This window comes from Notolepis coatsorum (genome assembly GCF_963971535.1).
Source record: "Notolepis coatsorum genome assembly, chromosome: 4".
NCBI lineage: Eukaryota > Metazoa > Chordata > Actinopteri > Aulopiformes > Paralepididae > Notolepis > Notolepis coatsorum.
The window spans coordinates 207,727,387-207,737,200 of NC_140168.1; the positions used below are offsets into that span (position 1 = coordinate 207,727,387).

Here is a 9,814-nt window from a genome sequence, read left to right on the forward strand (position 1 = left end):
GCTCCTTCGTTGCAGCAGCGGCACTCCCCGGGGGGCACCTTGGGTTGTACAGTTCACTTGACATTCAAAAAGATTCCAACAATTTTACATTTGATTAATTTACTGTTGGCATCTTTTTGATTGCAGAGTGAATTGTACAACTGTAGTTTAGCCCCTTTTGTGACTGTGATGCACGCCAACAAGGTTTGGCAGAGTGAATACACAGTCACTTGCTCCTCAATGGGAAACCAACCTAGATTTACCATGAAGAACTGGTTCTAACCGAACCGTTCGTTATACAAGTATCACAGATACATTTCAAAGGTACTCACAGTTGCACAAGGGTTTCGAACAGAGAAATGCTAGGGTTTGAAAGCTCGGCGTTGCTAATAAACATTTTAAAGAATTTTTATAAACTGGTCAACACAGCTTTATTTCCAGCATTGGGTGCCTTGATCACAGTTCAGGCGCACCAGGGCCCTCATTCATCAATGTGTGCGTAGAACATGTTCTATTTCCACACGTAAGCACGGAATGTAGAACCAGTGTACGCACAGGGAAGTCGGGATTCATCACACGTGCGTACGCAGGCTCTACGCACACCTGTCATGATGAATCCAACCTTGGCTCTGCGCCGAGGCTCGTGCACACTTTCACGTATTTGCATACCAGAAACGCCCCGATTAACCATATACGGTAATGGAATACACCCATGAAATGTGGAAAAATGGACTAAGCCGAGGGAAGCGTGTCATGAGACAGGCTGACAGACGTGTACACTTACGGTGATGTCGGATATGATATCTATTAACCATTGCTGCCTGGGCAGCGCAAACACTAATAAATACCGCGCTGGAATATGACTGCCTTTTCCCGTGTTGTTTGATTAATACCCAGGGATTAAAGTTCTCCTCAATTTTATTCCAAATCGCGATGGATCTCCCGTCAATTTTCTACCTGCTGCATATGATTTCTAGAGGCATACTACACTCTATTTTGATGTCAGTATTGGGTAGCCTATATAAACAATAATACGAGAGCATATAGAAGAACAATGAATCTCACTGCATGTATGATGTAGCCTGCCTTTCAATACATGAACTTGAATTCCATCATGTTTGTGTGCGGGACTCACAAGGCTGTTGTCACAATGGGTGGTACCGGTACGCAGTAATAATAACAGTATATCACGATCCATGCCATAGCCTATGTTCTATTAGGACATGATCTGTGACGACAAATGTTCTAGAATGTTTGATTAAGATATCATACTCTGACAGCATGCCTATGATCAACAAAAACGCGAACTTGAATCCCATCATATACATAGTCTGTCCACTATCTGGTGTCATTGCAATGCGTTTTCTATTCTTTCTTATACAGTAAAAAGGGGGAAGAACACTATATTCATATGACTTGTATTCTGCTTACAGCTTCGGAATTCCACTTGTTTCGTTTAACGTAAAGCCTTTTAAATATAATCAAAACGTTCCTGTGTTTCTGCGGTCTGCACAAAATAATAACGAGTTGAGCTTTATGATTTATGATGAATTGAAAATGGGGGACCCTGATGTAAACAAGACGAAAGTCTTTCTCTGGTCTGCATCCCCAATTAACAATTGTATGTACTGAGCTGTACTGTACTGTACCCATTCTGCAATCTGTTAATAAACTTTTCAATCAATCAATCAATCAGTCAGTAGCCTACACCCCGTATATTCCGATAACGCTATATAAACCATGCTGCATTCATTCTGAGAGAAAGATCTATTATTCCAAATGCTATTTATAGGGTTTTGACCATAATTACACTACTGTTGCTATTTTACAATGAACTATAATGAACTACGGTTCGTACAGAACATGCCAGTGTTATTATGCACAGAAGCTCATTTCCTTGTTGTAATAATATATTCTACCACTGGGCGCCAGGTACGCATGGTCTGACCTGTGCGTAGACGTAAGCACGGAGTCAAGTTCAAGTTGAAATTGATGAATCCCACTCTTTGCTTAGAAATGATCGTACGCACAGGGTAAGCACAAATCTGTGCGTAGAACACGTTGATGAATGAGGGCCCAGGCAGCCAAATACGGAAATAACGCAGTTTTGAGCAGTGTTGACCAGTTTATAAAAATTATTTAAAATGTTTATTAGCAACGCCGAGCTTTCAAACCCTAGCATTTCTCTGTTCGAAACCCTCGTGCAACTGTGAGTACCTTTGAAATGTATCTGTGATACTTGTATAACGAACGGTTCGGTTAGAACCAGTCCTTCATGGTAAATCTAGGTTGGTTTCCCATTGAGGAGCAAGTGACTGTGTATTCACTCTGCAAAACCTTGTTGGCGTGCATCACAGTCACGAAAGGGGCTAAACTTCAGTGTGCTTTACGAGTGCGGCTGCTGCGAGGAAGGAGCATGGAGAAGACTGCGGATGAGACTCCGGTTAGCACGCTCACCACAGAACAGTGACTGAGGCGTAGAGACAACCGTGTAAACGTCCATCCAAATTGCCAACAACTAGGACTACAGTTGATTTCCTGAGTGATATTGCGGTGTTTGGTAATTTCAACAACTGACAGAAAATCAAATGTACTCGGTTCTAGACTTCTGGTTTATGATTGTACTATATCTGTATGTTGTGTATGTCATAAATGTTACGATGAATTGAAAATGGGGGACCCTGATGTAAACAAGACGAAAGTCTTTCTCTGGTCTGCATCCCCTTCACAATTGTGTGTATTGAGCCGTACTGTATTGTACCCATTCTGCAATCTGTTAATAAAGTCTTCAATCAATCAATCAATCAATCAAACCACACAACAGAAGGTTCCCTTTCACTGCCACACGACAAATGGTTAACCCTTTCACTACCACACTACAGAAGGTTAACCTTTCACTACCACACTACAGAAACCGTCTGTAGTGTGGTAGTGACCTTCTGTAATGTGGTAGTGAAAGGGTTATGCTAAGTTTGACTCTTACTTCTCTGGCGTCTGGTTTTGGGAGAGAGAGTAGCTCATGTTCACGAATATAGATTGAACATTCCTAGGCCGTGGAAATAACATACTGGAATTCTGGATTTGGGTGGTGTTCCCCTTTAAGGGCAACACCGACTCTGGTTCAACACAGAGACCAGAGACACCATTGAAGAGAACAGCTGTTAGGAGAATCAAGAGAACAGTCTTGTTACATCTCCAATAACCGGCTTCAGTTCGGCCCAGTCTGGGAATCCAAGTCCCGACTCCTAGCAACGTAAACCATCACTTGTGTGACTATTAGTTCCATGTGGACATTGGAACTAATACCACAAGTGTTTTTAAAGCCTGTATTGGTAAACCTCCCTCTTACATCACAACACTGTTGGAATCTTGGAACCTATTCTACACGTTCAAATTACCGGTTGGTTTTTAGGGTTCCTCCAGTTTGCTCTGAAATAGGAAAAACTGCTTTTTTCCTCTGACGCTTCCAACACCTGGAATGCCCTCCGACTGACTCTGAAGCTGAAGGTTCTTCCTTCTTTTGCTGCATTTAAAAGTACGATCTCCGACCACTGTGTGTCGTAACTGAATCAGTCTTAGCTGTTTTTGTATTGTTTATTGTTATTCATCGTGCCTATATGTATGAAATCGCTGATAAAACTGTATCTTAATGTCTTGTAAGCTCGTCGTCGCTGTAAATGAGGGTCGCTCCGCAAACAGGAACAAGTTGCAGTCACAGGCTGACGACATGTCATTTGCATAAATTAGGAAGAGTAGCGGTCCTAGTATGCTTCCTTGTGGAACACCACAGCTCCATATGTATATGTATATATTCTCTCCCCACCGTATGTATATTTCTCTCCCACCCACCCACCCCCTCCAAATGTACAGTCTCCTCCCCCACCCACCCACCCCCTCCAAATGTACAGTCTCCTCCCCACCGTATGTATATTTCTCTCCCACCCGCCCACCCCCTCCAAATGTACAGTATCCTCCCCCACCCACCCACCCCCTCCTAATGTACAGTCTCCTCCCCACCGTATGTATATATTCTCTCCCCACCGTATGTATATTTCTCTCCCACCCACCCACCACCTCCTAATAGACAGTCTCCTCCCCACCGCATGTATATATTCCTTCCCCGCCGTATGTATATTTCTCTCGCACCCACCCACCCCCTCCTAATGTACAGTCCCCTCCCCATCATATGTATATACTCTGTCAGGATCTAGGGGTAACAGTACTGTATATTTGAATACCGTTTATGTCACAAATGTATCAGTACTAAATACCTATATGACCCTATGACATAAATGTCATGTATGTTGTGTATGTCATAAATGTCTATATGAATCGAAAATGGGGGACCCTGATGGAAACAAGACAAACGTCTTTCTCAGGTCTGCATCCCCTTAACAATTGTATGTATTGAGCCGTACTGTATTGTACCCATTCTGCAATCTGTTAAATAAAGTTTTCATTCATTCATTCATTCATCATGGTGGGGAGGAGACTGTCTATTAGGAGGGGGTGGGGGTGGGGGGGTTTGGACATTTACGGTGGCCAGTTTCGAATCGCAGCCTCCCGTAGGTGCTCTTTTAGAGTGGTTTTGAATGTGGGTAGGGATTCACATTCCTTTACAGCTTTGGGTAGGGCGTTCAACATTGAGTTTCAAGTTTCAAGTTTCAAGTTTCTTTAATAGTTGTCATACAGAAGTACAGAATACTTTTGTACAAAATGCTTCTTACTGTTGCGCTCCAGAGACTGTGCATGACAAGATAAGTATGAAATAAAAACATAGTAAAAATTAGAAGTAAAAAAAGAGGTCACAGTGTTCAGTTTAGACATATGTACAATGTTCGTAGACGTAGTTACCATACAATATACAATACTGTGCAGTGTACTAATATACAATACTATATAGTGCAAGGCATAAATGGACGAGGTGCAGTTTAGGTACAATTCACAGTAGGTGTACGAGTTGTAGTGCAAATCCTTTATCAATAAATATAAAGTGTAAGTGTGTTTGTGTGATCTAAAGTGTGGAGAGTGGGTGCTGCAGTGTGTTGTTTGTTTGAGTGAGTGTGTGCGTGTGGGTGTGTGTGCTGTGTGCATTTGATGGTTGTTGCATAGTGATTATTGTTCGTTTAGCGATTTTTTGTTCGTTTAGCAGCCTGATGGCCTGGGGATAGAAGCTCCTTCTGAGTCTTTCTGTGCTCGCCTTAAGACTCCGGTATCGCTTGCCTGACGGCAGCAGTTCAAAGAGGCAGTTGTTCGGGTGGCTCGAGTCCTTAATAATTCTCTTAGCCTTCCCCTTGCACCGCTTGTTGTAAATGTTCTGGAGGGTGGGAAGCCCCCCTCCAATTGTGCGTTCGGCTGAACGTGTCACTCTTTGTAGTCTGCTACGGTCTTGTGCAGTGCTATTCCCAAACCAGGAGGTGATGTTGCCGGTCAGGATGCTCTCTATTGTACATGAGTAGAAGTTCCTAAGGATCTTCTGACTGACTTGGAACTTCCTTAGGCGCCTGAGGAAGTAGAGGCGTTGTCGTGCCTTCTTCACAACACTGTCAATGTGTGTGGTCCATGTCAAGTCCTCGGATATGTGGGCTCCGAGGTACTTGAAACTGTTCACTCTCTCAACCGGTGCCCCGTCGATGCTGAGGGGGCTGTATTCCTTGACCCCCGACCTCCTGAAGTCCACAATCATCTCTTTTGTTTTGCTGACGTTCAGGGAGAGGCAGTTCTCCTGACACCACTGTGACAGGTTCTCTACCTCTTCCAGGTAGGCCCTTTCGTCGTTGGCAGAGATCAGGCCCACCACTACTGTGTCATCAGCAAATTTGATGATGGTGTTGTTGTTCCGCTGTGCTACGCAGTCATGTGTGTACAGGGAGTAGAGGAGGGGGCTCAGAACACAGCCCTGGGGGGCCCCTATGTTGAGCGTGATGGATGAGGAGGTGCAGTTGCCGGCTCTTACCACCTGGGGTCTGCCCGTCAGGAAGTCCAAGACCCACTGGCACAGGTCATAGTTCAAGCCCAGGTCCCTGAGCTTGGCTATGAGTTTGGAGGGGACTATGGTATTGAATGCTGAGCTGTAGTCGATGAACAGCATTCTCACATAGTTCCCCTGCCTCTTGTCCAGATGTGATGCTGCTGTGTGCAGCACATGGGCTATGGCGTCCTCCGTGGACCTGTTGGGGCGATATGCAAATTGCAGAGGGTCCAGGTTGATGGGGAGGGAGGAACAGATGTAGCCCTTCACTAGCTTCTCAAAGCACTTCATGGCTATGGAGGTGAGGGCTACAGGGCGGTAGTCGTTGAGGCAAGCGGGCGTAGATTTTTTGGGTACAGGGATGATGGTGGACTTCTTCAGACAGGTGGGGATGACGGCCTGTTCCAGGGACAGGTTGAAGATGTCAGTGAATACCGGGGCCAGTTGGTCGGCACAGACTTTTAGGACGCGGCCGGGGATGCCGTCCGGTCCTGCTGCCTTCCTGATATCCACTTTTTTAAAGATCCGTCTCACCTCATGCTCTGTTACCCTGAACACTGAGTCTCCATCAGCAGACCCCCCCCCTCCCATTGCCGTGGTTTGTAGGCTGGTGTTGTTATTCACAGCCTCAAACCTCGCATAGAAGGAGTTGAGATCATTTGCTAAGGAGATGTCACTGTTCAGTTTGAGGGGGGTTCCTTTGTAGTCTGTCATTGTTCTGAGGCCCTGCCACATGCCTCTAGAGTCAGCCTGTTCAAACTGAAGTTCAACTTTATCCCTGTAACGCCGTTTTGCCTCTATTACTGCTCTCCTGACGTTGTATCTTGCCATCTTGTGTTCTTCCATGTTGCCTGTCACCAGCCCGGTGTTGTATGCTGATGTGCGCACTTTCAGAGCCTCACGGACGGATTTGTCTACCCAGGGCTTTTGATTTGGGTAGATATTAATTTTGGTGTTGGGGATTATTACTTCTACCTGAGTACAGACATAGTCAATCACCGTTTCGGTGTATTCGTTAATATTGGCTGTGTTATCACGGAATACACTCCATTCTGTGCTTCCCAGCACTGCTTGGAGTGACTCCACTGACGTCACGGCCCAACGCTTAACCTCTCGCGAGACCACCGGCGTTCGCTTGAGACTCTGTTTGTACTTTGGCAAAAGGAATATGGCGGCGTGATCGCTTTTACCGAATGGACTAAGAGCCTGTGACTTGTACCCATTCTTAAATTGCGAGTATACATGGTCTAATATGTTCTCGCCTCTGGTGGGACAGGTCACATGCTGATAGAAATTCGGCAGCACCTTTTTAAGACGCGCGCTGTTGAAATCCCCCAAGACCAAAATGGCAGCGTCAACATTAGCTGCCTGGAGTTTGTTTACCTCGTCGTGAAGTTTTGAAAGTGCGACCCCAGTGTTCGCGTGTGGTGGAATGTACACTCCGATGAGGATGTGGCATAATTACGAAACGTGTTTAGTCCCTTGTTTGAGCCGAATCTGGGTTTAACATGATTTGTTGAGCTTCCTCTGGTGTTGTGGTTGTGGTATTCATTGACCTTTGGGAAGTATTTTGACATGTATTGTACATGGGTACCTTAGTCGTATAGTGTATCTTGTAGACTTGGTCAGAGATAGGTGTACTCACAGAGACCAAGGGAGACTTGTTCAGAGATAGGTGTACTCACAGAAGACTTGTTCAGAGATAGGTGTACTCACAGAGACCAAGGGAGACTTGTTCAGAGATAGGTGTACTCACAGAGACCAAGGGAGACTTGTTCAGAGATAGGTGTACTCACAGAGACCAAGGGAGACTTGTTCAGAGATAGGTGTACTCACCGGGCCCCAGGGAGACTTGGTCAGAGATAGGTGTACTCACAGAGACCAAGGGAGACTTGGTCAGAGATAGGTGTACTCACAGAGACCAAGGGAGACTTGGTCAGAGATAGGTGTACTCACAGAGACCAAGGGAGACTTGTTCAGAGATAGGTGTACTCACAGAGACCAAGGCAGACTTGGTCAGAGATAGGTGTACTCACAGAGACCAAGGCAGACTTGTTCAGAGATAGGTGTACTCACAGAGACCAAGGCAGACTTGGTCAGAGATAGGTGTACTCACAGAGACCAAGGGAGACTTGGTCAGAGATAGGTGTACTCACAGAGACCAAGGGAGACTTGTTCAGAGATAGGTGTACTCACAGAGACCAAGGGAGACTTGTTCAGAGATAGGTGTACTCACAGAGACCAAGGGAGACTTGGTCAGAGATAGGTGTACTCACAGAGACCAAGGGAGACTTGGTCAGAGATAGGTGTACTCACAGAGACCAAGGGAGACTTGGTCAGAGATAGGTGTACTCACAGAGACCAAGGGAGACTTGGTCAGAGATAGGTGTACTCACAGAGACCAAGGGAGACTTGGTCAGAGATAGGTGTACTCACAGAGACCAAGGGAGACTTGTTCAGAGATAGGTGTACTCACAGAGACCAAGGGAGACTTGGTCAGAGATAGGTGTACTCACAGAGACCAAGGGAGACTTGGTCAGAGATAGGTGTACTCACCGGGCCCAAGGCAGACTTGTTCAGAGATAGGTGTACTCACCGAGACCAAGGGAGACTTGTTCAGAGATAGGTGTACTCACAGAGACCAAGGGAGACTTGGTCAGAGATAGGTGTACTCACAGAGACCAAGGGAGACTTGTTCAGAGATAGGTGTACTCACAGAGACCAAGGGAGACTTGGTCAGAGATAGGTGTACTCACAGAGACCAAGGGAGACTTGTTCAGAGATAGGTGTACTCACAGAGACCAAGGGAGACTTGTTCAGAGATAGGTGTACTCACAGAGACCAAGGCAGACTTGTTCAGAGATAGGTGTACTCACAGAGACCAAGGGAGACTTGTTCAGAGATAGGTGTACTCACAGAGACCAAGGGAGACTTGTTCAGAGATAGGTGTACTCACAGAGACCAAGGGAGACTTGTTCAGAGATAGGTGTACTCACAGAGACCAAGGCAGACTTGTTCAGAGATAGGTGTACTCACAGAGACCAAGGGAGACTTGGTCAGAGATAGGTGTACTCACAGAGACCAAGGGAGACTTGGTCAGAGATAGGTGTACTCACAGAGACCAAGGGAGACTTGGTCAGAGATAGGTGTACTCACAGAGACCAAGGGAGACTTGTTCAGAGATAGGTGTACTCACAGAGACCAAGGGAGACTTGTTCAGAGATAGGTGTACTCACAGAGACCAAGGGAGACTTGTTCAGAGATAGGTGTACTCACAGAGACCAAGGCAGACTTGTTCAGAGATAGGTGTACTCACAGAGACCAAGGCAGACTTGTTCAGAGATAGGTGTACTCACAGAGACCAAGGCAGACTTGTTCAGAGATAGGTGTACTCACAGAGACCAAGGCAGACTTGTTCAGAGATAGGTGTACTCACAGAGACCAAGGGAGACTTGGTCAGAGATAGGTGTACTCACAGAGACCAAGGGAGACTTGTTCAGAGATAGGTGTACTCACAGAGACCAAGGGAGACTTGGTCAGAGATAGGTGTACTCACAGAGACCAAGGGAGACTTGGTCAGAGATAGGTGTACTCACCGGGCCCCAGGGAGACTTGGTCAGAGATAGGTGTACTCACAGAGACCAAGGGAGACTTGGTCAGAGATAGGTGTACTCACAGAGACCAAGGGAGACTTGGTCAGAGATAGGTGTACTCACAGAGACCAAGGGAGACTTGGTCAGAGATAGGTGTACTCACAGAGACCAGGGAGACTTGGTCAGAGATAGGTGTACTCACAGAGACCAAGGGAGACTTGTTCAGAGATAGGTGTACTCACAGAGACCAAGGGAGACTTGGTCAGAGATA

General features: G+C 46.0%; 1 protein-coding gene across 1 annotated transcript in view; it reads right to left on the reverse strand.

Annotated features, from left to right (window-relative positions):
* The window catches only part of LOC311226799 (ADAMTS-like protein 1), a gene marked incomplete at both ends in the record, with an annotated part of 194,940 nt that overhangs the window by 20,425 nt on the left and 164,701 nt on the right, over positions 1 to 9,814 (reverse strand). The gene's annotated exons all lie outside the window — the stretch shown is intronic.